This window comes from Adiantum capillus-veneris, chromosome 3 (genome assembly GCF_014529385.1).
Source record: "Adiantum capillus-veneris isolate H3 chromosome 3, ASM1452938v2, whole genome shotgun sequence".
Lineage (NCBI taxonomy): Eukaryota > Viridiplantae > Streptophyta > Polypodiopsida > Polypodiales > Pteridaceae > Adiantum > Adiantum capillus-veneris.
The window spans coordinates 135,851,753-135,878,312 of record NC_140933.1 but is presented as its reverse complement, the minus strand read 5'-3'; the positions used below and the strand labels follow the sequence as shown (position 1 = coordinate 135,878,312).

Sequence of the window (26,560 nt, the reverse complement as noted above, 5' to 3'; positions counted from 1 at the left end):
GAGAAAAATCTTAAACCTCTATTAAAAATAAATCAATAGCATAATCAAAACTCTGTCTAGAACTATCAAATCTTTGATAAAATACTATAAGTGCAAAAAAGACATAACAGTTATAATGTATAAATGCTATGATTTGAGAGAGAGAGAGAGAGAGAGAGAGAGAGAGAGAGAGAGAGTTAATACTTAGGAGTTAGATAGCTAGATACTCTCTAAGGTTTAACACTTGACCTTCTGTTAAAAACTAAACATAGGGTAAATAACTTAAATTTTTGCATAAATCAAAGTGGTTTCAACGCCATAGGGTAAACCTGTCAAAACCAGTCAAAACTTATTTACAACTGACTCAAGACTTATTTACCTGACAGAAAGTGACTAGTGTGACTAATGACTCAATAACATCCCATCACTACAGTACATCCCATCCTACATATATATGGTTGCAACTGTTAGCTACCATCCCTCATGTCAACAGCCTTTGGTACATTGGTCTACATGGCTCTACCTTTGGTACACTGGTCCCACAACTCAAGGAGATTAAGCAATAGAAATATACCTACTTTGACACCATAGAAATCACATCCTAGCTCTATCGCATGGATGGATCCTCCAAGAGCTTCACCACTCAAGCAAGGTCTGACTTCATGCAGTCTTTAGAAACTTGGGCATCCATTGGAGGCATTAGTTGCCTAGATCGATACATTGGAATCAAAAAATACATAGAAACATGTATATTGATGTTTCTCATAGGCAGGCTTTAGGCTCTAGGAACCAGTAATATGAGCATGATATTGTGGATAACCCTTCTATGCATTTTGACCAACATAGATTTTTCCTCAACATGGTTGCATGGTAGCTATTTGAGAAAAGCATGTTTGCCCAATATTTATCGAAATTGTTTCCATGATAATTGTTTGCATGTTGATCCCTAGCCTCAAAAGAGGTCGCCTAGGTGATGGAGAGTGATGATTGATCAAATCCTATGTGGATTGTTATGGGGATACACCATGAGGAAGAAGATGCACACGGGATCTACACGTGTCTCGACAAGGAACACCACAAGGGGTGGTTGGAAACTGTGGACGATGTAAGAGAGAAGCCAAGTGGAGATGGGTCACCTTGCAACAAAAACACAATAGGAGGGAGAGATCTAGCCATGGCTTGCAAAAACTGAGAGAGAGAGAGAGAGAGAGAGAGAGAGAGAGAGAGAGAGAGAGAGAGAGAGAGAGAGAGAGAGAGAGAGAGAGAGATTTTATGAACATCTTTGAATGGCTAAACTTGGCCTATGAGACAAATTAGTGTACATCTGTGATATCTCCTCTATCAAAAGGAAAAGCTGAAGTGATTTTAAAGACTATAGCTAAAGCTATCTAATAAGTTGATGCTAGGACTCAATCTGGGGTGCTCAATGAATGGTGACTGTGATGGATGGAGGGAGGATGGATCTCTAGCCACTAGGGGCTCATGAATCAGGACTATATGCAAAGGCTATACGAGCATGATATGCACTCTAGATAAATCCATACTTGAAAAATATGCCTAGGTCTGATTTGAGCTGAGCAAGTTGCTTTGCATACTTTGGCCTTTCTATACACTTGTTTCCACCATGTATAACCACCTGCCAAGAATGAAAACTCCATGCACTCACACATAATTATATCAGAAGTCAAACATCACTTGGGAGAACCATAAATTCCGCATACAAACAGCCTATCAGCGTGTTCTAACCCCATCCTCTCGGGAACAAGAGGCACCATCTACATCAAATGGGTTCAAAAATTAGGTGCCTAAGAAGCATGTCACACTCAAATCCCTTCCTAATCTCTGGCTCTCCTTTTTGGCTTTGAGAAACCACACATTCTTCTCTCTGTGTTTGTCATAATAATCAATATCTAATTCTCCTAAATGATTTTCTCATATTAAACTAATCATTTAATGTGGGGAAGTGCCAAGGGAGAAAAAGCTAGAATATTGGTTAAGTTAGCAGACCAGCCACAGTAGGGATCCAAAGGAGGGAAAATAGGGATCCAAAGGGGGGGCCATCTGCAAAAGAACCATGTGAAACAATGGGCCGAAAAGACCCTAAGGTTCATCCCATTAAGACTTCCAAAATGCTAAGGTTCCAAAATTCAAAGGTTGTGTCCAAAGGTCAACCCTAGGGAAAATTGGATGCTTAGTGTGTGCCCTAAAAGTCTTTGCACATCCCTACATGGGAGGGGGCGAGCCCCAAAGCTAGGGGATGAGAGAGAAAACCACACACACACACACAGACTCCCTTTACACAAAGGGAATGAGGGACACATGTCAGCTCCCTAGGCCAGATGCCCACAAGGTGTGCCCAGTTCCTATTGGAAGACCCTTGAAGTGGACCAATGAGAATTAAGCTAGAGTAAATCTAGTTTAATTAATTTAAAAACATTTAATAAAAGAAACCAATGAGAATTAAGTCTCCTAGAAGACTATTGGGCAGTCTCCCAAGGGGTCCAATGAGCATTCAGGAGCCCCATGGCTTGCCTGATTCCTATTGGCCAGGAGGCAAAGGGGTCCAATGAGAGTTTAGTTTAATTATTTAATTACCTAAAGCTCTCACAAAAGGGGAAAGGGGGACACATGTCAAAAGGCTATCACTTATGCTGCTTAATTCCTATTGGCTTGACCTGGGGAGGTCCAATGAGGCAAAAGCCAGACTTAATTAGCAGCTAGGGCTCGCCCAAGAGAGGGAGGGGGGCTGATTTTTGCTTGGCATTGACACACACACTCTCACACTTGACCATGTGTGAAGGGAAAATACTCTATCTCCTCCCAAGCTTTAATGGAGAGCTCATCACCTACTCCAAGCTTGTGAGATAGAAGCCTACATCAACACTCTCTTGGCATGTGGATGCAAATCCAACCAAGAGCCAAGCTTCAATGCATGCTCATCTTCTCTACCAAGCTAATTACTAAGCTAAGCTATGCTAATATGAGTGATTATGTGAGGAGATGTACATCTTTCTCGTAAGATACTTCTTTTTCCTCTCAATCTACTCTCATACCCTGCTAGCTCTCACCATCTTCGAAGGTGTGTGAGGTCTTGGGTCTGAGAACGGGGATAATTCAAGTTGTGTTTGATTAAGTGTTTTGCTTGGTGTATGAAGTTTCCATCTTCATTGCACTAGCTAGTCTTGAAGGAACACAAAGAATTGTATTGTACAATGTCTCTCTTGATGGGAGAAACCATAATACAAAGCCTTTTGGAGGGGGGACCGGCTCCATGAAAATCCGGTCCTCAACTGTTGTCAATAGCTTAATTGCTCTCTCTTTTGAAAGTATTGTCGATGCTATCTAATTAGGTGTTATGCTTTTTGTTGCTCTCTCCACCCAAGCACTCTTGTAATTCTCATTAGGAATCTATTCTAATGAAATGCCCACTATGTTCATGCTAATTTCCGCTACACATAAGATTCTAGGCCATTAAATGTTACATTGGTATCAGAGCTCAAGGTTTCTCTTTTCTTGCTCAAGAAGGGAGGTCCTCAAGCTAGCTACAAATGGTTGGTATTATTAATTGCCTGTGAATAAGTAGAATAGGGATTTTTCAGCCTTGCAGTGCGCTTGCCTTTGTGCAGTTAACGGGGCATCACCGTCGAGAGCTATGGTCTTAATAGTGGAGTCCTACGAGGCTTGCCTACGGCTTAACCACTATTGAGCTATTAGAAGCTTGACAGGAGCCGGTGCTGTTTTGGTGTCGAAAGACCCTCTCTTCTATTCCTTGCAATTAATGGTATTCGAGCCGCGGGTACAGTAGCTTGAGTGCTTTTTCTAAAGGGGTAAAGAGGAGTAGCAACTAGGGCTTGAAGTGCCAAAGTACACCTAAAAAGTTTACACCTAAAAGTTGTTAGAATGGCTGACAATAGTAAAGAGAGTGAAATTAATGTTGATAACTTTGATTTTGCTCATGAGCAAGCTACTAATGATGCTTCAATGCTTGTTAACTATCTTGTTTCTAGGCTTCAACAAGCCATGGGCAATCCATCTCTCCAAAGTGAAGTGCAACGGCAGCTCCGTGCTCACGGGATTCTCCAAGCTCGTCACCATGACGAGAGAACACCCAGGAAGCCTCCTTGTGAGACTACCAAAAGAGGTCTCTCTCCGATTCGGGAAGAAGAAGAGAATCCATATGAAGGGCTCAAGAACTTACTTCTTGATGATGCATCTCCTTCCCAAAGGAGAATTCAAGAGCCTCCACCAAAGGAACGAGAAAGAAGCGAGTCTCTCGCCACCTCGGCGGAGATGGCTCCACGAAGACGGCGGGCTAAACGCTCTCCATCACCACCAAAGCGGAGAAGACCATCACACTCTTCTCCACGCCATAATTCAAAGAGGGATGATAAAAAGCAAGAGAAGAAAAAGGCGAGAAAGAGGACACCCTCTTCTCCATCTTCTTCATCCTCTTCCTCTTATGAAAGCTATGGTGAAGACGACAAAGATCAAGACAAGAAAAAGGCGAGAAAGAGGTCACCCTCTTCTCCACCTTCTTCAAATTCTTCACCTTCTGAAGAAAGTGATGGTGCAATTTTTGAACCATCAAAAAGAAGAGGCCATAGGAAATCCTATGCCGCATGGAAGAGGTCGTCCAAGCTGAAGAAATTCAAAGAGGGAGGGAAGAGCATCTCTTTCCTTACCTATGATGGCACCTTTGGTGCTACAGACAAAGTTTTGGCCTTTATCCAGCAATTCGATGCGGCGTTTGGAGATGAGGGCTTCACGGAGTCCTCTAAGCTACGCCATGTAGCTATGCACTTTCAAAAGTCCGCCAGACAATGGTGGTCTAGCCTACGAGCCAACGGTGAAGCTCCACGAACATGGAAGGCTTTAAGAGCTTCCATTATGAAGCAGTTTTTGGCCACCGATGCCAAAGACAAAGTACTCACCGAATGGCGAAGCTTAAAGCTCTCTCCCAATGAATCCATCCACAAATATGTAGACAAGTTTTGGGACCTACAACTCAAAGCCACTGTCTTCAAAAAGTTGGATTTTGGAGAGCAAAAGCAACAATTTTGTGCGGGCTTAACCGAAGAAATGGCGGAGTATGTCAACTCCCAAAGGCCACGGACCATATCGGCGGTAATACACCATACTATGGTGGCCTCGCGAATCAATTTCCAAACGGGGGGTAAAAGAAATAATAAGCCCCCGGAAAACAAGGGTTCCAATGAGCCTAAGGGGAAGGACAATGTCCAAAAGTCTCCTAAGGGCAATTCCAACAAAGCTAAAGAGAAGGGAGTTTACAAAGGAAAGAATAAACTCTCTTCTGAAGAGCTTGAGCGTTATCGTAAAGATAACCGGTGTTTCAAGTGCGGCGAACAAGGGCATGCGTACCGCGCTTGTCCCCAAAAGAACAACCGCCAAGATCCTCCTAGAGCTTCTTTGGTTGAAATCCAAGAGGAGGAGGTTCATCAAACTCACCACAAAGGATCTCCTCTATGCCATGCTTGGGGAAAGGTAAGAGAACATGATGCTTTTATTCTCTTTGACCCTGGTTCTACTCACAATTTCATATCTATGGAGTTAGCCACCAAGCTAGGCATACAATCCTACGAGATGGGAGATATCCTACCCGCAGACAGTGCCTTCAAGGGGCAAGAAGCTTCAGTCACTCCCTTAATCGGGAAATTGAGGCTTCATGTCCAAGGCTATGTGGACAAAGAGGACTTCTTTATCTCTCCTCTCAAGCATGAGGATGTAATCCTAGGGGCACCATGGTTTGACCGCCTGGCTGCCCATGTTAAATTTCCTGAAAGGAGAATCTCCTTTAAGTTCAGGGAAAAGGACATGTATATAGATGCTAGGGAGATGGGTAACACCATCCCCATTGTACATACACCAGCTTTCAACAAGTCAATAAAGAGCTCTATTTCCGTGTACATGATTTTTGTTAAAGATTCTCAAAATGAACCTAATGCTTTAACAAAAGAAAATAAAAGCAACCAAAAGGAATTAGAGTTATCCAATTTTCTCAAGGGGTTTCAAGATGTTTTTATTGACGACATCCCTTGTGAGCTACCTCCTAAACGAGGTAATGACGACCATGCAATTGAACTTCTTCCAGGAAGTTCACCGCCTAACAAACCTCCTTATAGAGTTTCTCAAGCTCAACAAGAGGAGATTATGCGGCAAGTGCATGAGTTAGTTGAGAAGGGCATGGTTAGGCCTAGCTCATCTCCATTTTGCTCACCTGTGCTATTAGTGCAAAAGAAAGACGGCACATATCGTATGTGTGTCGACTATAGAGCACTAAATAGGATCACTATCAAGAATAGGTTTCCCGTTCCACGGGTAGAAGACCTATTTGATAAGCTACAAGGATCGACCTACTTCAGTAGGATTGACCTAAAAAGTGGCTATCATCAAATAAGGATAGTTGATCAAGACATTGTAAAGACCGCATTTCGTACTACATTTGGTCTTTACGAATACGTTGTCATGCCTTTTGGCTTGACTAATGCACCAGCCACATTCAACCGCTTGATGGAGAAGCTGTTCAGGCCTCATCGAACCTTCACTGGAGTGTTCTTTGATGATATTATCATCTACTCTAATTCATTGGAGGAACACAAGCAACACCTCCAGGTAATATTTCAAGTTTTAAGAGAGAATAAACTTTATGTTAATCGAAAGAAAAGTGAATTTCTCTGGCAAGAGATTCAATATTTAGGTCACATTATCTCTCAAGATGGAATCCAAATGGATCCATCCAAGTTAGAGGTAATAAAAGGATGGCCTAAACCAAGGAATCTTCATGAACTAAGAAGCTTTATAGGTATGTGTGCATACTATAGACGCTTCATAGAAAAGTTCTCACAAATTGCGGGACCATTACATGACCTAACAAAGAAAAATATTAGGTATACGTGGTCTGCTAAGGAGAACAATGCTTTCGAAAAGCTTAAAGAAAAGCTTATCTCTCAACCTGTGCTTACACTACCGGATCTCTCAAAACCATTTGAGGTCCAATGTGATGCTTGTGGTGATTGCCTTGGGGCTGTTCTACTCCAAGAAGGGCACGCCATAGGCTATGAGAGTCGAAGGCTCGATCCTGTTGAGCAAACTCTAGGCATATACGAAAAAGAACTCCTTGCAGTTCTACATGCCTTAGACTCATGGAAGCACTATTTATTGGGGACTCCTTTCATTCTGCGAACGGATCACCAAAGTCTTAAGTACTTCATGATGCAGACCAAGCTTTCCGACAAACAAATGAGGTGGGCAAATTTCCTTTCGCAATTTCATTTTCATATTGCTCACATTGCTGGCAAGCATAATCAAGTAGCCGATGCACTCTCAAGACGACCGAGAGTGAATGCGGTTTCCATAGCAACTCACAATGATCTATCTTCAATGATAGATGAGTATGCTATTGATCCCGATTTTAGAGATGTGATTTCAGCCCTTGCATTAGGGAAGAAAGAAGAACCATTTACTTTACAAGATGGTTATCTTCTCTATGGCAATAGACTATGCGTTACTAACTCACTACGTGAGAAAGTAATGTATGAATCTCATGCTCCCCCATATGCAGGGCATAGAGGGATTCAGTCTACCCTAAAGGGAATTGAAACATATTTCTATTGGCCTACCATGAAAGTGAACATACACGAGTATGTTTCCAAATGTGTGGTATGTCAAAAGACAAAATTTGATAGAGGGAAGCAACTTGGATTGCTTCAACCCTTGCCAATCCCTAATTCACCGTGGGAGAGCATATCCATGGATTTTATCTTTGGATTGCCTAAGTCTATCCATGGGAATACGGGAATATGGTCGATAGTAGACAGGTTCAGTAAACAAGCTCATTTTATACCTGTCAAAAAGACTATCAAAGCCCATCAAATGGCAACCCTCTTCATTTCACAAATTTTCAAGTACCATGGCTTGCCAATGTCCATAGTGTCGGATAGAGATCCTAGAATGACCAGTAATTTCTGGAAGGGTCTCTTTGAGAATTTAGGAACAAGGCTAAACTTCTCTTCGGCCTATCATCCACAAACTGATGGCCAAAGTGAAATAGCTAACCTAACCATTCTCGATCTACTAAAAGCCTATGTAACGGAAGTAGATCAAAGATCCCAATGGGAGAAGTACTTACCCTTAGTAGAGTATGCTTACAATAACACTGTACATACTTCCACAGGAAAAGAACCTTTCGAGGTAATTGAGGGAAGATCAAAAAGTCCCTTGCTACTTAAGGTACATGGGAAGATCTTCGCTGCAGATGAGTATAGCCGAGACCTACAAGAATCTTTCCAAAAGATTAAGGATGCTATCTCTATCTCACAGCAAAGGCAAAAGGCTGCTGCTGACAAGCACAGAAGAGCCCAAGCCTTTAAAGAAAACGATTGGGTCTTGTTAAAGTTTCCCAAGGCTCGATTAAGGCACACGACGGGCAAGAATCCTACGGGCCACCAAAAGTACTATGCTAAACTAGCAAAAAGGTACTATGGTCCCTTCCAGATTCTTAGGCCAATCAATGAGATGGCCTATCAACTTAAGTTTCCCAATCATTGGCTCATACACAATGCTTTTCACGTGAGCCTCTTAAAGCCTTACAAGGGAGAGCCACCTCAAGAACCAACTATTGAAGACCCACCGGAGATCGAGGACCACGAGGAGGTGCTGCAGCCCGAGTCCATTCTCCGACATGAAGACAAGGTATTAAGAGGCGGTAAGACTATCCGACGATATCTTATTAAGTTTAAGAATTATCCTTTTGAAGATGCTAGATGGATGCAAGGCATACAATTAAAGGATAACCTAAACCTTGTCAATGCTTACAATGCTTCCCAAGAGTAAGCAAATGTATAAAATGTTAAAAATGAACAAAAAATTTTGTCTTATAAGACTCTCTTTTTCTTTATTTGTGCACAAAAATAAAGTAGTATGCATGCTTAGATCAAGTTTGCGGGGACGACGTCTCCCAAACACCAAAGTAGAGCTTGTCACTCTACTATGGAAAACTGATAGGACTAATGTGAAGACATGCTTGCGGCAGCCTCAGGCTCTCAAGCGCCAAATGGACTAGTCATCCATTATGGAATGATGTCGTAGGGTAACATAGGGATCCTCTACCCGCTAAGAAAAGGACTCATGCATATGCTTTATCTTCTCTACACCATAGTCGAGGACGACTATGATTTCAAGAGAGAGGTAATGTCATAATAATCAATATCTAATTCTCCTAAATGATTTTCTCATATTAAACTAATCATTTAATGTGGGGAAGTGCCAAGGGAGAAAAAGCTAGAATATTGGTTAAGTTAGCAGACCAGCCACAGTAGGGATCCAAAGGAGGGAAAATAGGGATCCAAAGGGGGGGCCATCTGCAAAAGAACCATGTGAAACAATGGGCCGAAAAGACCCTAAGGTTCATCCCATTAAGACTTCCAAAATGCTAAGGTTCCAAAATTCAAAGGTTGTGTCCAAAGGTCAACCCTAGGGAAAATTGGATGCTTAGTGTGTGCCCTAAAAGTCTTTGCACATCCCTACATGGGAGGGGGCGAGCCCCAAAGCTAGGGGATGAGAGAGAAAACCACACACACACACACAGGCTCCCTTTACACAAAGGGAATGAGGGACACATGTCAGCTCCCTAGGCCAGATGCCCACAAGGTGTGCCCAGTTCCTATTGGAAGACCCTTGAAGTGGACCAATGAGAATTAAGCTAGAGTAAATCTAGTTTAATTAATTTAAAAACATTTAATAAAAGAAACCAATGAGAATTAAGTCTCCTAGAAGACTATTGGGCAGTCTCCCAAGGGGTCCAATGAGCATTCAGGAGCCCCATGGCTTGCCTGATTCCTATTGGCCAGGAGGCAAAGGGGTCCAATGAGAGTTTAGTTTAATTATTTAATTACCTAAAGCTCTCACAAAAGGGGAAAGGGGGACACATGTCAAAAGGCTATCACTTATGCTGCTTAATTCCTATTGGCTTGACCTGGGGAGGTCCAATGAGGCAAAAGCCAGACTTAATTAGCAGCTAGGGCTCGCCCAAGAGAGGGAGGGGGGCTGATTTTTGCTTGGCATTGACACACACACTCTCACACTTGACCATGTGTGAAGGGAAAATACTCTATCTCCTCCCAAGCTTTAATGGAGAGCTCATCACCTACTCCAAGCTTGTGAGATAGAAGCCTACATCAACACTCTCTTGGCATGTGGGTGCAAATCCAACCAAGAGCCAAGCTTCAATGCATGCTCATCTTCTCTACCAAGCTAATTACTAAGCTAAGCTATGCTAATATGAGTGATTATGTGAGGAGATGTACATCTTTCTCGTAAGATACTTCTTTTTCCTCTCAATCCACTCTCATACCCTGCTAGCTCTCACCATCTTCGAAGGTGTGTGAGGTCTTGGGTCTGAGAACGGGGATAATTCAAGTTGTGTTTGATTAAGTGTTTTGCTTGGTGTATGAAGTTTCCATCTTCATTGCACTAGCTAGTCTTGAAGGAACACAAAGAATTGTATTGTACAATGTCTCTCTTGATGGGAGAAACCATAATACAAAGCCTTTTGGAGGGGGGACCGGCTCCATGCAAATCCGGTCCTCAACTGTTGTCAATAGCTTAATTGCTCTCTCTTTTGAAAGTATTGCCGATGCTATCTAATTAGGTGTTATGCTTTTTGTTGCTCTCTCCACCCAAGCACTCTTGTAATTCTCATTAGGAATCTATTCTAATGAAATGCCCACTATGTTCATGCTAATTTCCGCTACACATAAGATTCTAGGCCATTAAATGTTACAGTGTTGGCTGCCATTGCCAACAGTAGCCGCGTACACCTGAGCCCCGTCCCTCCTTGCCCTGCACAACTTGCCAACTCCTGAGTAATAACCAATTGATTCCATTCCCATATTACCACCAACAACTACAGAGAACATGCAATGACAGATTGTCCCTGCGTCTCTGAGCAAGAAGCCAATCCTTCACACTCAGGCATACACGCATGCAGATGATGGCACCCAAGAAGGCATCCTCCTTGGGCAGCATATGGTGAGCACATTCGACATGCGTTGCAGCAAATCTGAATGAGCACATTCACCATTTGAGTATTTGGTGAGCACAAACCCATGCGCTGCAGCAAAGCCAGAAAACGAGCACGCTAAGTGAGAAAATCTGAGTGAGCATTTGGTGAGCACATTCAGCATGCGCCGCAGCAAACCCAGAACACGAGTACGCTATCTATCTGCGCGTGCGCAGACAGACAGCGTGCTTGAACTCAAACAAGCCTCAACCTCCTGCTTGTACTCGGATAGCGTGGAAGCTTTTGCTTGTACTCGGACAGAGTGCGGAAAGCGTGCAAATTGCAGCAGTTAATTAAGCCAGTCGATTAAGCAAAAATTAAAAAACACACATTCCTCTCCTCCTCCATCTCTTCCTCCACGCCTCCACAAGAAGTTTTGGACAAATTCTCACAATAATTCCCACATTGTGACTTACAAATTCTCACAATAATTCCCACATTGTGACTTACCTCAACATCATGAGCTTCTGTGAGGGAGGCACCGCATACCTAGCTAGGGACGGTTGGGGGCAGGGGACCGCCGGCCCGGTGGGGGGGCTGGTGGTCCCTTGCCCCCAATCGTATCTAGTTAGGTATGCGGTGCCTCTCGAGCAAAAGCTCATGATTTTATTCATTGTATGAAAAACACTGGAAAAGACTCCATTTTCCTACATGAGAAAATTTCTAAATCTTCTTGTGCTCCACCCCACTCGCTGAGCACGCAATCCGTCCGCGCGCGCGCGGACGGATTGTGTGCTCAGCGAGTGGGGTGGAGGCATGGAGGAAGAGATGGAGGAGGAGAGGAATGCAGATAAAGTTCTACCTGCTAAACTTCATCCATGAATTGCAGAGCTCCAACCATGAATTGCAAAACTTTGAAACCTTAGGTCTTAAAAAAAACTTAGGTTTTGAGCAAATTTTGACTTTGTTTTTTTAGCAGAACTCACAGAAGTGAATAAGATTATATTATCAATCAAAAAACTACAAGATATCTAGAACTGCTCATCATCCGAGCCAGGGAATCATAAGGAGCTCAAAAAGGAGACATAAAGAGATCAGATACATCGGCTAGCAAGGGGAGCCAGCCCGTAGCAGACAAATAACCACCATAATGAGATAAATCCCTTATTGAAAAAAACTTAATCCACCTTCAAATTTAAGGGATTTTTCTAATATACCTACAATCTTAAGAAAAACTATCTGATAATCTGATGATCTGATGACCACCATCTCTAAACTCCCCAGTCCCCATTCCCTTTTTATTAAGGAACTCTCTGAACTCCGCAGTCCCCAGTTCCTTTTTATGAGTTCAAATTTTTAGAGAAAGAATACCTTCAATTCTTTAGTAATGATTGTGAGCTTATATTACGATTGTAGCTGTCGGTATTAATTATAAAGCAACAATGAGTGGCCGTCGCATTTATTATCTGGCAGACACTGATCTGTGCTCTCTAAGTACGAAAATTATGTTTTATATTTTTGCAAGAACTTTTCATTAAGTTTAGAAAACCAACTGCTGCCTTTGTCTTGGTATGGAGATGGACAGAGTAACTCTCTCTTGGACACTTGAAAAAGAGACACACACTAGGGAAGTAGAGCTTCGACACAACAAACTCTTGCTCAACAAATATTATCTACAGTGTCTTCTTCCTCCAAACTACAAATTTACATGTTTGAAAGCAATAGTTTACATCGGGTTGGAGAAAATGTATATTGAAACCCCTTCGGAGTGGGATATTGACGGAAATGAGCACTTTTTATTGGACTCTTCTCTCTCTTCTGAGTATTTCATTGAACATTCTAGTGATATGCTCTATATTACAGATAGTGAGGAGAGTGATTTTGGTGCTAAACCAGGCATAACCAGCATCAACAGTCAGTTTCCATGTGCAAAAGAAGATTGTTTTGAGATAAAGAATCCATCAATGCAAGAGGAAACTGAGCCATTTGACAAACAACAAAGATTGGAGTCCCATGATGATGACATTCATGATTTAACAAAAAATTCCATCATTCCTTGGATTTTAGGTAGCAAAACATGTTTTAGACTACAACACCTAATAAACAATAGAAAGAAAATCAAACAGGTGACCGAGCTTCCACAAGTTTATGATGGTGACAATGCCTTTGAGCTACCTCCCATTGAAGAAGGTTGTAAAAGGATGGAGCAAAAATTTGATGGTCATTTTTGAACTAGGCCACATAAAACAAACATGTCCATAAATTGTATTGTTAGGCTTAGTCATTGCTTGGGGTCATTAGTTTGTCACAAAGTTCTTTGTCCCTATTATTTGAACAACACCAAGCTCAATGTATCCTTCTTTCATGGTTACCTAGATAAGCAAGTCAGCAAAGGGCTTCTATGTGAAGACGAAAACCTGCGTATCACTTGTCATTATTGCAAAAAAGTTGTTTTCTGTGAGTGTACTTGTTCTTGCAAAGTGTGCTACATTTTGCCCTTAGACCCAAAGCTTAAAAGAATGATGATTCACGTAGGTCATCATTTACATGAAGTTCAAGCAGGTACGTCAAGAGCCAAATAGACAGAATATGGAAGATGGTTGCAAGTGTCTTGAAGGTGGATAGAAGCAGTGGACCAAGAAGAGTTCAGATGATTGTTGCCAGACAATTATTGGTTGACGCTATTGTTGGTTCAGATGAACTAAAAATGGGGGAGTCAGATCTCTCAAATGTATTGGAAGAAATGATTCCACTAGTTCAAAATCAAAGGTAAAACATTTAACATTTAGATTTTTCAGTACTATAAGGTTATTTTGATTTATGCCTTTTTTTGACAGATTTAAGATAATGGTAGCTACTGAGAAAAGGCAACAAGAGTTGATTGTTGGGGATGCGTTTGACCACATTATGCTTTTGAAGAAAAAATGTCACTTTCCTTACTTTCATGGAAGTTGTTTCGCTGGGCAAGGTGGGCCAAATGATAAGTGCTACATCTTTAAGATGTCAACAAAAGGTCCAAGGTCTGGTATAGACCTTGTCAATTGCATGCATCGAGGAGGAAATGGAGATTTGAGTGCTGCTTGGGTACATTTTGATCACACACACAGAATAGATTGGGAAACTATGTCATGCTCTGTTTATGATCTGAGGTAGTCTTTTGGTGTGTTGTAGCATTTTGTTATTGCACATTTGCAATATTTTTGTAGCTAAGATTTGTCATTTTTTAAAGTTTGAAGGGATTAATGGTTATAGCGGTTTGTGACACCAAAGAGGAGGATACAGACACACAAGTCCTATTTTGGAGATCTCTTAATAATGTGTTGGCTCAAGAAGGTTATCCATCACTAGACTTTGCAAGATTTATGGCTGATGAGGCTAGAGAAAATTGGGCTTCCGTGCGTACAGTTTTCAATGAAGGGCCAAATAACGTCATGATTGGAAGGGAAAGGTCATGTCTCTTCCATTGGGAGCAAAGTCTACATAAACATACTAAAAAATACATAGCCAAAGAAAAGTTTGGTATCCACAAAGACATGTGTGAGACTTGGCACAATTCAAGGGCAATGGGTTTGGCAATGAAGCAAGTAGAAGAAATTAGAAGATGGTGGGAAGATAATGTTGCAAGTGAGAATATCAAGTCACTGGAGAAATGGTTCAAGTGGTGGGAGACAAGGATATCTCACTGGGGTAGCTTACACAATGAAGTATGATACAATCATGAGCCTCACCAAGACCTTCTCTATTTTTTTGTTTCACTAATTCAAAGTTTTTTTTGGGTGGAATGCAGATATCTATGAGTCCTTGGGAAAAAGCTCAAATTCCTAGTACCAATTTGTCAGAGATCATTCATGCATATTGGCTTGCTGGAGAAGGCGATAGCAAAAAAATTTCTTTGTATGATGCATGCATCTCTGATGTCATCAATGCTTACATTCAATACACAAAGCAACATGGCTATCTAACAGGTAGATACATAGGGCTTGGTCTAGATATGCAAACATATCTAGAGAGATCAAGAAATAAAGCAAAAACTCTTAGCCCACTTGTGTTGGCACGTGCTCTCCAAGGGGCAGTGGTGGCAAGCACACCATTTTATATGCAACCTTTATTGCATGGAGACAGGGAAACTGTGCAAAGAAATAAGGCTAGAGGATTTGTAGAAACAGCTTCTCATAAGCCTGGCTATGTGATGGAGTCTAGACAACGAAAAGAGCGCGGACGACCACGAAAGATTTTGTTTGATATGGACATGAAGCAAAAGGGACAAAGATTTGATGTGAATGCAGATTCCACAGATGAGGAGATTCATGAAAATAATGACATAATGTGACACCATACCTTCTATTAGTGAATACGCTATTGGTGATTTTGAGATTGTTTTGCCAAGGGGTCATTGGGCAATAAGAAGAATGCCTCAAAATGTCTCTCGTAAGTGCTTTGGTGTGCTTGAAGGGAGAAGATGTGAGAATGTCATGCAAAGTAGGTCTCCAGGACTTGTGGCCCCATGCTTTTGGGGAGAGAGAACTTACAAAGACTAGAGGCAACACCAATGGATGTGGTTTTGTGGCCATGATGTGCATCACACTGAATTTGTGGCCAAACAAGTATTGTCACCACCGGAAAGGCCAACAACTTGGCTAGTAGAGAGTGGAACATGTGTATCAAAGGAGGAGTATGCTGGTTTGCTAGGGGCAGGTTTTGTAATTAGAGCTCCCTCTCCAAAGGATGACAAGGAAAGGGAGACAGTGGGAACCTCTGGCAAGTGCAACAAAAAATGGAGGTCTGGTGTCTCTAAGGAGGCAAGTAAACGCATGGAAATAGGTGCACGTATGGAAGCTTGTTTTGTGCAAGAGATAATATTGGTGCTTGCTTGTCATGATATGTTCAAGATGTTAATGCAAGATGTATATGATGTGCATGTGGCTATGGAGCCCTACTATACATGCCTTGATTTTCAAGACCGGGAGAAAGCAACAAAATCTTACTTGGCTTGTAAGCACCTATACTTTGTCTACACACAGATTCTTGGGTTGGATGGTAAGCAGCATATGATTATACATCAACCAGCACTATGTGAAAGAGATCTCACTTTCATCTTGAATCAACCTCGACGGTTTACGCCTTCAAAGAAGTAGAGAAAAAATAAATGCCTAGTAGTTTGCTCAATTTGTTTTGACATTTTGGTGGGTGATTTGTACACTTTGTGAGGCTTTATTTTGGCATTTCCCAGTAAAACAATCTCTTCGATGGCATGCTTTTTTCCTTGTACTATTTTGGACCATAAAGATTAATGATTTTGAGGAATCTTTATTTGAATTGATGGTAGTGCTTGTAGCATGTGAAAAATTATTTTGGGTATTTAACTTTGACATGTGCAAAAATAGTACTTTTTTCTGTTGAAGCCTTGTAGGTTTCTCTACAAGAATGACATGCATAGAAGTTTGGGTTGGGTTCGAGTTTTTTTTAATACACTAATGTTGTTGTTGTGAAGGGATTGGAGTACATGCATCAAACTTGCAAAAATAGATAAAACTTACAAACATCTAAGTGAACACTCTAGTGGTTGCATGCAACTTAGAAAGACCTAAACTATGTGAGAAAGCTCCAAATGAAAAGCTTTCAAAAAATTGACACTCAGAGAGAGACAATTGCCTGTACTTGGAAATTGGGCAGTAGAAATCTAAAAGGGCCGAAGAAAACATGCATTTCATGCTATTATGTTGCGAGAAGAAATGGCTTTCAAAATCAACTGGCCCACAAATATATTGAGAAAATATGCAAAAAATGAAATGGGTTGCAATCACGCCAAATAACCTACATTAGGTTCACACTTTGGGGCAGCCATCATTAAGTAATCCTCCACGGAATAGTTTTTGCCTCAAACCTACCCCCAAGTACCATCGCGGGAGAAATTAGAACCTTCACCATTTAGTCTCTTATTGATTGTGTCCAAGGATCTGCGTCAACACAGATCCCTTTGGACTGCATCATAGCTTGATGCCCATATGCTTCTCAAAGCGTAAGAAAAGAGATTTAACATGTTCTACAAATAGACTACTGTAGAAAGTGTCTTAACACTAGGTTGGTAATGGGACACTTTTATGTCTTGGGACACTTTTATGTCCTGTTAAGTGACCATTTTCCTTGAATTATGTCAAGAGTTTCAAAATGGATTTTGGGGTGCTATCTATCTAGAAAGTTGTCTCATGAGCTGAAAAAAACTCAACATTTTTTTGGAATATCAATTCCATCTTTAACCTTGTCCTTGCACAACATTTCACAAACTAAACTGTGTGAAAAAACGGGTCCTGTTTTTGGCTTTTTTCAACTTTTTGCAACTATACCACTCTAGAATTCATGTTTGTGAGGTCTATAATGCTAGAGAACTATCTTTAGTAGTCCTCAACATGTCCTGATGCTTCTAGGGAGAAATAAATGTTAAAGTTGTAAGTTATGACCAAATTATAAAAATTGTCCAATCCTATTTTTTAGCCAATTTTAGCTCTTCTATGATTTTTTTGGTGGCTTTCATGATATCCAAATGCAGTTTTGATTTTCTATGTCGTATATTGTAACGTAAAGCTAATATTCCTTGAGTTTTGGGGCACCTAATACCCTATTTTGCATAGTAGACAACGATGATTGATTTTTTCAATTATAGAAGAAAACGAAACATTCTAGTATATCAAGTATAGCTTTTTCAATATTGTTAGTTTCTTGTGACAACTACATGCATTTTGTAGGTAGTAACCATATCTAGTCATAAGGATCAAATTTGGCTAGATATTGAATAGTTTCTATGGGATTCTACAACTCATAATGTTGAACCCAGATTTTTCATGTTTGCTGTATTTAGCACTTCATCTTTGTCCCCAAGATTCCCCTTGGTAAGAGATGTAATATTCTTTTGACATGCTCCATGGATCCTTATGAACCTAAATAACAATAGGGAACTAAGAAAACATGCATATATTATTTGTATTGAGCGTGGCTATAGAAACTTTGATGATAGGTTTGCAGAATGGTAAAAATTCAACTTTTTTGTACCTATTTCTTTTGGCAAAACAAAAAATAGTGAGTGAGAAGAAATCATATGTTCTGGTCACCAACCCATTGAAGTTAACTAGGGAATTTATCTCAAGTCCTACAAAAATCTCTAATCTTATTTTTATTTAACAAACGTAAGAAATGACTGTTTTGATGAAAATGTACTGGTCCATAAACTTTGGAGGCTTGGTGTGACCAAAAGATGAGAAATTTTACAAGTTTCTTATTTTTTACATGTGTAGTAGGCCTTGAACTATAACCTCATGAAAGGATTTTACAAAATGAGTGGATCTACTATTGTTTTGGAGGTCTTTTTAAAACCCTGAAAGGACACTTTTATGTCCTGTTAGGTTACCAACCTAGTGTTAACATGTGCATTCTTGTTGAGACATTCCCTTTTTTAAAATTAATTGGATCAATTATTTGCTTGATAAGGAAGTTGTGTGCAACATTGCTCTCTGCTTTAAGAGATTGTAGATGCTCAACCTGCCCTTTGTTGACAGTGGATAGGTGTTTGGTTGCTATGTTGGGTCGAAAAATCCTTCTTGAGTTAGTTGAGAGCTTGTATATGTGCTTGCTGGAAGTTCCAATTTTTTTAAAAAAGTGCAAAATTGACAAAATTTAACTACCTATCTTACTTTTGAGTTGTGATTAAGTTGAAGCTTTTCTAAATTTTTTTAATTCTCAAGTGAGGTGGATATCGAGGATCCTTATGTACTATTTGAAATTTTGTCCAATATACAAAGGAGACCATGGCCAATTTTTTAATTATTTGATCTCACTAAAACTCATGTTAGTGTTGGTTTTCTAAACTCTTTTGTTTCCTTATGGCATTATTGCAGTCCAAGATCTAGAGATCGTTCTAGTAGGAGGGTACTTTTGATACCTTGCCAATTGGAACATATGATTCTACAGACCAAATCAGCTATGTGTCAAGCACATAAATGAGAATGAGTTAGGATTTTCTTGAGAACGATGTGATGTCATCGGAGATTGAACAAGGTTCATTACATGATGTAGATCCCATCTTAGCAGTTGAAGAATGTAATTTGCAGATAGTTCCTTGGGAGATCAGAGACGAGGTTACTGCAGCTATGAGCCAAAAAATGAATCCAATGCATATACGCATAAAGGAGCAGATATTTTTGGTTCCACTAGACTCTTTAGATTCTTTGAGTGCCCCACTATCCCTCTTTGTCGTCTTTATCCATATGCAAGAGCTCATGGTTTAAGAGACGATTTAAGTGGTTTGAAGTCAGCTTTTGCAAGAAGGCTGCATGCAAGAAAAGGGGTCCTTCATTGTTTCCTTGTGGACATGTAAGAAATAAGAAAGAAAGGTCACAGGTGAGAATTACTTTTCAATTTTACTTTGCAATCTACTTGGATTTTCTTTGTGTGATACATTTGAACAGTAAATCTTATGTAGGTGAGGTTATGAAGGAGTGGATCCACTATGGAATGAGGTCACTGAGGAGTTCAAAATGGAGTTGCAAAATAACCCAAAGTTGTCATATTTTGTTGGTCACATGTTTTTTGTTTGGGAGGGAAATCATCAAATAGTGGCATGGACCCAAGCCATTAAAGGAAAAATTTCCACGGCAAAAGATAAGCATTGCAGAGTTCTTTGTACTATTATTGATCCTACAAGAGTGCCAGAGATTGCCTTGCTCAACAGTCTACAAAGAATGAACTTGTAAGTGATCTTTGTTGTTTTTGTGAGAACTTGAGTGTCATTCTTGTCTTTTCAACAAATATGAAATTTTGAATGATTGTTTTTTTTTGGTGTAAATAGCATGAATTCCCATTCTCTTGTAACTACACATTTTTGGGATGAGATTATGAATTTGACTCACATTTGTGTTACCGATCCTAATGTATACTTAAAAGCCCTGCCAAAGAAAGATAAAAAATTGATAGCAGATGTCAAAAAATATTACTCTAAGGGTGAGGAACCTTGGTATTCATTGACACAAAAATATCTTGCACGTCTTGTGTATGATGTGAGTAGATTTTTGTTTTTCTCTTATATATTTAATACATTCAACTTTGCAATTATTGTTAATTCCTTAAGCTTTGATAGGTGAAAATGACCAAGGAATATAACATAAGGGTTGATCAGCTCTCTCGTGAAAGCTTGGCTAAAGAGGATTTAAAGAAAGAGGAGCAGAAATTTATCACAACCTCACTACAAAGTATAATGACAAGATTGGAAAGGTATTCTTTTATGTTTGTACGTTTTGTTGTGTTCATAGTATGGTTTTTAGTTACACACATCTGATGAACATTTTCTTTTGTTTTGTAAGCTTCTTAACATTGTGGATCCACACTTGGGTTTGGATTGGCTTGAAAAATTATTGTCATTGCTGTGGGGTCTTGGAAGTTGGGCAACATTAGAGAAGATTAACTTAATTGCTATTGTGGATGCTTCAATACAAAACAAGCTGTTATGGTTATCTCTTTTAGAGGCGGACAATCTCACTAGGATAGCATATGGCACCAAAAAAGGAGATTTTGCGTATAGAAGGTGAGACTTTTCCTTTCACTAGATCTTAATGCTTTGAATCAAGTATTAAATTGTTCTTCGATTTGTTTTTGTGTCCACTCAAGCTGGCTTCGTAGGGAGGGTCTCTTGCCTAGGGTCTATGATAGAGCCTCACAATTGGTGACAGATTTGTTGGGTACATGTGGAGATATTGTATTGTCAACTGACTGTACCCTTATGTTCTACTTTGAGGAGATAAATCTTGAGGCTAGGTCACATATCTTCCCTTTGGAGGTATCCTTGGAAATGAGAACAAAAGATGCTGATAAACAAGCCCTCAAAAAGCTTGACACTTTGTGTATGGCTGCACAAAGATTGGCATACAAGTAATTTTTTTTCCAAGGCATTATGTAAATAAATAAATTCTATTTATGCTACCATACATGTGGTAGTGATGTGTGTGAACACACTAGGACTGCTCGGGCATTTTTTTCCCTCTTTAGGAGGTTTTTCCCCTTGGTGCATTGTATATACGTCCATCACTCTAGGGCTATCTATCTTTCCATTGCACACAAAGTAATACACTCTCAGTTGTGTTCCTTGATCTTTCTTTGTCTTCTCCAAGCTATGTGCGTTTCTCTACAACCCCATTCCAACAATTGGTATCAGAGCAGGTTGCGTCCTCCCGGGCTTAGTCGCTAGCAGCTTCAACACATGCCTGCTCACTTTCTCCGGTTTCTGTGAGCTTTGGTGAGCGTTCGCAGGTCGACAAAAATTTTGGGAGAGCTCGTAGAGTTCAGTCTGCTCAGATTTTTGATTCAGGCTCATTTCGGCCTCCGTTTCCACTACAGCCATGTCTTCGCAGGCAATTTTGTCATTTTGTGCTGAATTTCTGTCAGTGCCAAATACTGTATAACAGATCCCATATAGTCTTCTATGGGTTGTGCTATATAACACTGCTAGTCTCACTTAGTTTCTTCTCATTTTGGGTAGTTTTCACATCAGGTGCAGACATTTTCCATGGCTGACAACAACACAGATGCGTTCAAGATGTTTTCTGCTGAGGATAGGTTGGATGGGGATAAGTACCCAATGTGGGCTTACGTGATGCAACATGTTGTTGTGTCAAAGGAAATCTGAAATATTGTGCAGTGCATTGATGTAGTTGCCATTATTGTAAAGCTAATGATCACTTGATCAAGAAGTGTCCTAAGTTGAAGGCCAAAGAGGCTAAGAAGAAGAGGGTGGTTGCATTGCAAATGCTGGTTCCACTACAAATGCAGCCATTGTTGAGTCTTCTATGAAAGGAGACTGTGATGGCTAATGTTGATGCAGAATGGGATTTTAGTGCAAAGTGCACTTACAATCCTGATGTCCATGATGCATGCATGTCAGTTGCTGCAGATTCACATGTGTGGTATTTTGATAGTGGTGCTACAAAGCACATTGCCTCACATCGTGAATTGTTCACCTCTCTTGTGTCTGTCCCTCATGGGAATTCAGTCACTTGTGCCAACAATGCCTCTTATCTGGTTCAGGGGGTTGGAAAGATTGTGCTTACTGCTGCAAATGGCAGTTCTTTCACACTTGTTGATGCACTTTATGTACCTAGGATCAAGAAGAATCTTTTGTCTGTATCTGCACTTGCTAGACTTGGACTTGTAGTCAAATTTGTGGATGACAAATGTACAGTTCATGATCTCAGTTTTGGTGATGAAATTATTGCATCTAGCATTTTGTGCCGTGGGCTGTATAAGCTCACTTTGTATAACGAGTGTGGAAAAAATTTTACAAATGTAGTTGTAGATTCAAGGGTTGTTTTAGATGCAAAACTGTGGCATGCACATTTTGGACATCTGAATTTTGTCAGTTTGCCGCGTTTGCAGAAATCTGATATGGTTGCTTCTTTGCCGCCTCTTGAAGCACTTGTCAAAAATGTTTGTGAAGCTTGTATTTTGGGTAAGATGCAGTGTTTGAAGTTTCCAAAGGATGGTTCAATTAGGGCTACATGCAAGTTGCAGCTCGTGCATAGTGATGTTTGTGGGCCCATGCAAACTCCATCCTAGGGCAATTACCTTACTTTGTGACTTTCATTGATGATTACTCCAGGTATGCATGGGTATTTCCACTTAAAGCGAAGTCCGAAGTATTTATGTGCTTCAAACAATTTCTGGCTATGGCTGAAAATGTCTCAAAATGTGCTATGGGCACCCTCCGTTTCGATCGAGGGGGGGAGTATATGTCTCATGAATTTAATGCATTTCTGGCTAGTCATGGGATAAAACACCAATATACAGTGCCTTATACCCCTTAGCAAAATGGTGTAGCTGAAAGGAAAAACATGTCACTTATGGAAATGGCACGATATATGGTCAAAAGTCAAGCTTTGCCGCATTCTTTTTGTCTTGAGTCCATCATGTGTGCCACTTATGTATTTAACAGGTGTCAACTTTGTAGTCTATTACTCCATATGAAGCACGACATGATAGAAAGCCTTCTATTGAGCACATGCGTGTTTTTGGCTATTTGGCATATGCTTTGGTGCCACAAACACAGCGTAGAGAATTGGATGATAAGGCTGTCAAATGTATTTTTGTTGGTTATAGTGCTAAAAGAAAAGGTTACAGGTTGTATCATCCGCAAAAAAAGTGTATTTTGGTTTCACGAGATGTAGTGTTTGTGGAAGATTTTGTTCAACCCTTGCTGTCATGTACTAGAGACAATAATGTAAGCTCATAGAACATTTATGACACTTTGTTGTCTCCTTTTAGTGGTGGAAGTTTGAATGTAAATTCCAATGAGGCAAATGTACAGCCTATGGGTTTTTCCAAAAATGTTAAAGATTAGCATATTACTGATGCTGATGTACTTGATGAGGAAAGGGCTGAAAATGAGCAGGATAGAGGTATGCCAAAATGGCCGGTGCATACATTGCATGATAGTAAATTGGATGCACCTTTGTATAATCGTACTCGTTCGGGCTGTGGCCATGCATGTTATGCATCAGATTTTTATGCTTTGGCTATGTCTACCTTACATGATGTTGAGGAACCTCTCTCTTTTGATGAAGCACAGAATTCAAAAAATTGGATGGCTACCATGCAATCAGAATATGATGCACTTATAGAAAATGACACGTGGACTTTAGGTGATTTGCCTCCTGGAAAAAAGGCCATTGGTACGAAGTGGGTTTACAAGTTGGAATGCAAGCCAGATGGTGAGATTGACCGCCATAAGGCTCCACTTGTTGCAAAGGTTATGCACAGCAAAAACTTTTTCTCCCACTTGTCATATGACTACTATTCGTTTTCTATGTGCATTGGCAACTCATTTCTATTAGGATGTACATCAATCAGACATTGTTACTGATTTCTTGAATGGTGACATATTTGAGGACGTTTATGTAACACAGCCTCGCAGTTTTGTCAAGAAAGGACAAGAGGACAAAGTGTGCAGATGTAAGAAGGCTTTGTATGGGTTGAAGCAATCTCCTTGTGCTTGGTATAAGAATGCTGACACTCATTTGGTCAAATAAGGCTTTTGTAACAGTCCAACAAAAAGCACATTGTATGTCAAGCGTGAGGGTGTTGTACTTCTCATTGTTGTTCTTTATGTGGATGATTTGCAGATCACTGGTCCCAATGAGGCACATATTGATGAATTTAAGGCTGATTTGAATGCTACTTTCAAGATGAAAGATTTGGGGCTGTTGCATCATTACTTGGGTATACAGTTTAAGTAGTGCGATGGTGGTATTGCCTTGTGTCAGAAAAGTTACATAGAGACACTACTATGTAAATTTGGACTTGAGGATTTCAAACCTATTGCCACTCCCATGGAAACAGGTTTGAAATTAAGACTTCATGACGCTCGTGATCCTGCTGGTGTCACTCTTTACCAAACCACTGTTGGATGACAGGTCAACAGATTTATGCATAGCCTAGGGTCTAACCACTAGCAGGCTGTCAAGAGGATTTTCCGCTACCTTAGTGGCACTTTACATCTTGGCTTGTTTAACCCCAAGGGGGAATCATTTCCGCCAAACTTACATCCTTTTTCGGACTCAGATTGGGCTGGTTGTTAATTTTGACATGCTAGTGTCCACAAGTGGTTTTTGTTTCACGCTTGGTAGTTCATGTATATCATGGTTGAGTAAGAAGCAACCTACTGTGGACACTTTGAGTTGTGAGGCTGAGTACTGGGTAGTCTTCACAACTATGGTTGAGTGTGTATGGATCAGACGCCTTATGGCTGATTTGGGTGTTGGACAGGACACTGCCAACACTATCTACACTGACAGTCAGAGCGCATTGGTAGTTGCGAGGAAACCAATTTTTCATGCTTGCACAAAGCACATTGAGATGCATTACCACTATGTCAGGGAGAGGCTCTCAATAGGAGAGATCAACTTGGCTTATGTGCCAACACAGGAAAACCTTGCAGATCTTTTCACAAAGGCATTGTCTTGTGAGAAGATCGACGCTTTCCACAAATATTTGGGCTTACTCCCCATTGTGGACTGATCATGTCCTCAGGGCATGGCACTTCCCTTTACTCATGTGCCAGCTCTTGTTCACCACATCACTCCAGGGGGGATTTGTTACCATTTACATGTGGTAGTGATGTGTGTGAACACACTAGGACCGTCGAGCATTTTTTCCCTCTTTAGGAGGTTTTCCCCCCGGTGCATTGTATATACACCCATCACTCTAGGTCTATCTATCTTTCCATTGCACACGAAGTAATACACTCTCAATTATGTGCCTTGAGCTTCCTTCGTCTTCTCCAAGCTGTGTGCGTTTCTTTGCAACCCTAATTCCAACAATTTATAGAAGTGTAAGAATAATAAATCCATTGTTGTTCTTGTCAAGATTCTTGAACTTTTTGGTGTCGCAAAATATTTTTCCTTCAATTCCACTACTTGCTAGAAAGTGGATAGACAGAATGGAAGATACCTGATTCATGTATGTAGTCACAGAAGTTACATAAGCTTTCTTCATGGGAGATTGAAGCTTGCCCTTGGTGGATTGACATGGAGAAAGGCCATGTTCTACTAGCTTGTGAGAGAGATCTGAGAGATGCGATTGGAGGTAGTTCTGTGCCAGGTTTATCGAGAGCCGCAGGTGCAGGGCTTCCTCCTAGACCGGCTACACAAGTACGAGTACCATCTTCAGGTAGAGATACAAAACCTTATCCACATCTTTTGCCTTGAAATGTATAAACTTGGTGATTCTAAAGTATTTTCATTGAGAAGGGATTTCTCAAAAAGGAAAGGAAGCTATAGCAGCAGACACTATTGTAGATGAGTTGATGGAGAAGGCTATGCCATCCTCACATGGTAGTACTTCTCGTACTTAATAACATCAATACAATTTATAGTCAATTATTATGTTTCTTTGTCTAATTTTGTGTGTTACTTTCTCAGATATTGGAGGATCTTGTCAATTGCATCGTGTATTTACATTTGATTATCCAGATAATGTCTTGATGCATGGTCATATTAGACATGATTTTGCTTAATGTATTGCTGTCACTAGGGACTACATTGCCATTTCTGGAGATTTTTCATTGGGAGTTAGGTCTCCATCATGGGCTATGATTCATAGAGCATATTCTCAAGGCCCAGCCAAGCGATCTTGTTTATAGGCGAAACAGCAAGTCAGTTGCTTGGGCTGCAAATTTTATTTTCCTCGACCTTCCATATGGAGGATTGATGAGTGGCTATGGTATCCTGACCATGTGAGATAGGATCACAGAGGATCATGTCCGTGCTAGAGTTCAGCTCGCATGGAACACTTTATCGGACTTGGGTTGGTTGTTAATCATGGCCTCTTTTGCAAGTTTGTAGTCTCTAACCACTTTAAAGTTTGTATTTGAGGTTCACATTTGAAGCATACAAATCACTCGTGTGATGTTTTTCAATTAAGGTGATACACCTTGATGGGTAGAAAGGTTCTGCGTTGCTTCTAGTATGCATATTTATCGACAGATAGTAGTGCTTCATCACACTCCCTACAGCTTCATGGAAGCAAGAG

The 26,560-nt window shown here is 40.5% G+C and overlaps 2 pseudogenes; both read left to right on the top strand.

The window, feature by feature from the left end:
* The first annotated feature begins 15,185 nt into the window (after positions 1–15,185).
* Positions 15,186–16,131, top strand: LOC147461776 (uncharacterized; annotated as a pseudogene).
* A 2,702-nt stretch (positions 16,132–18,833) lies between these two features.
* Positions 18,834–26,045, top strand: LOC147461775 (uncharacterized; annotated as a pseudogene).
* Positions 26,046–26,560: the final 515 nt, after the last annotated feature.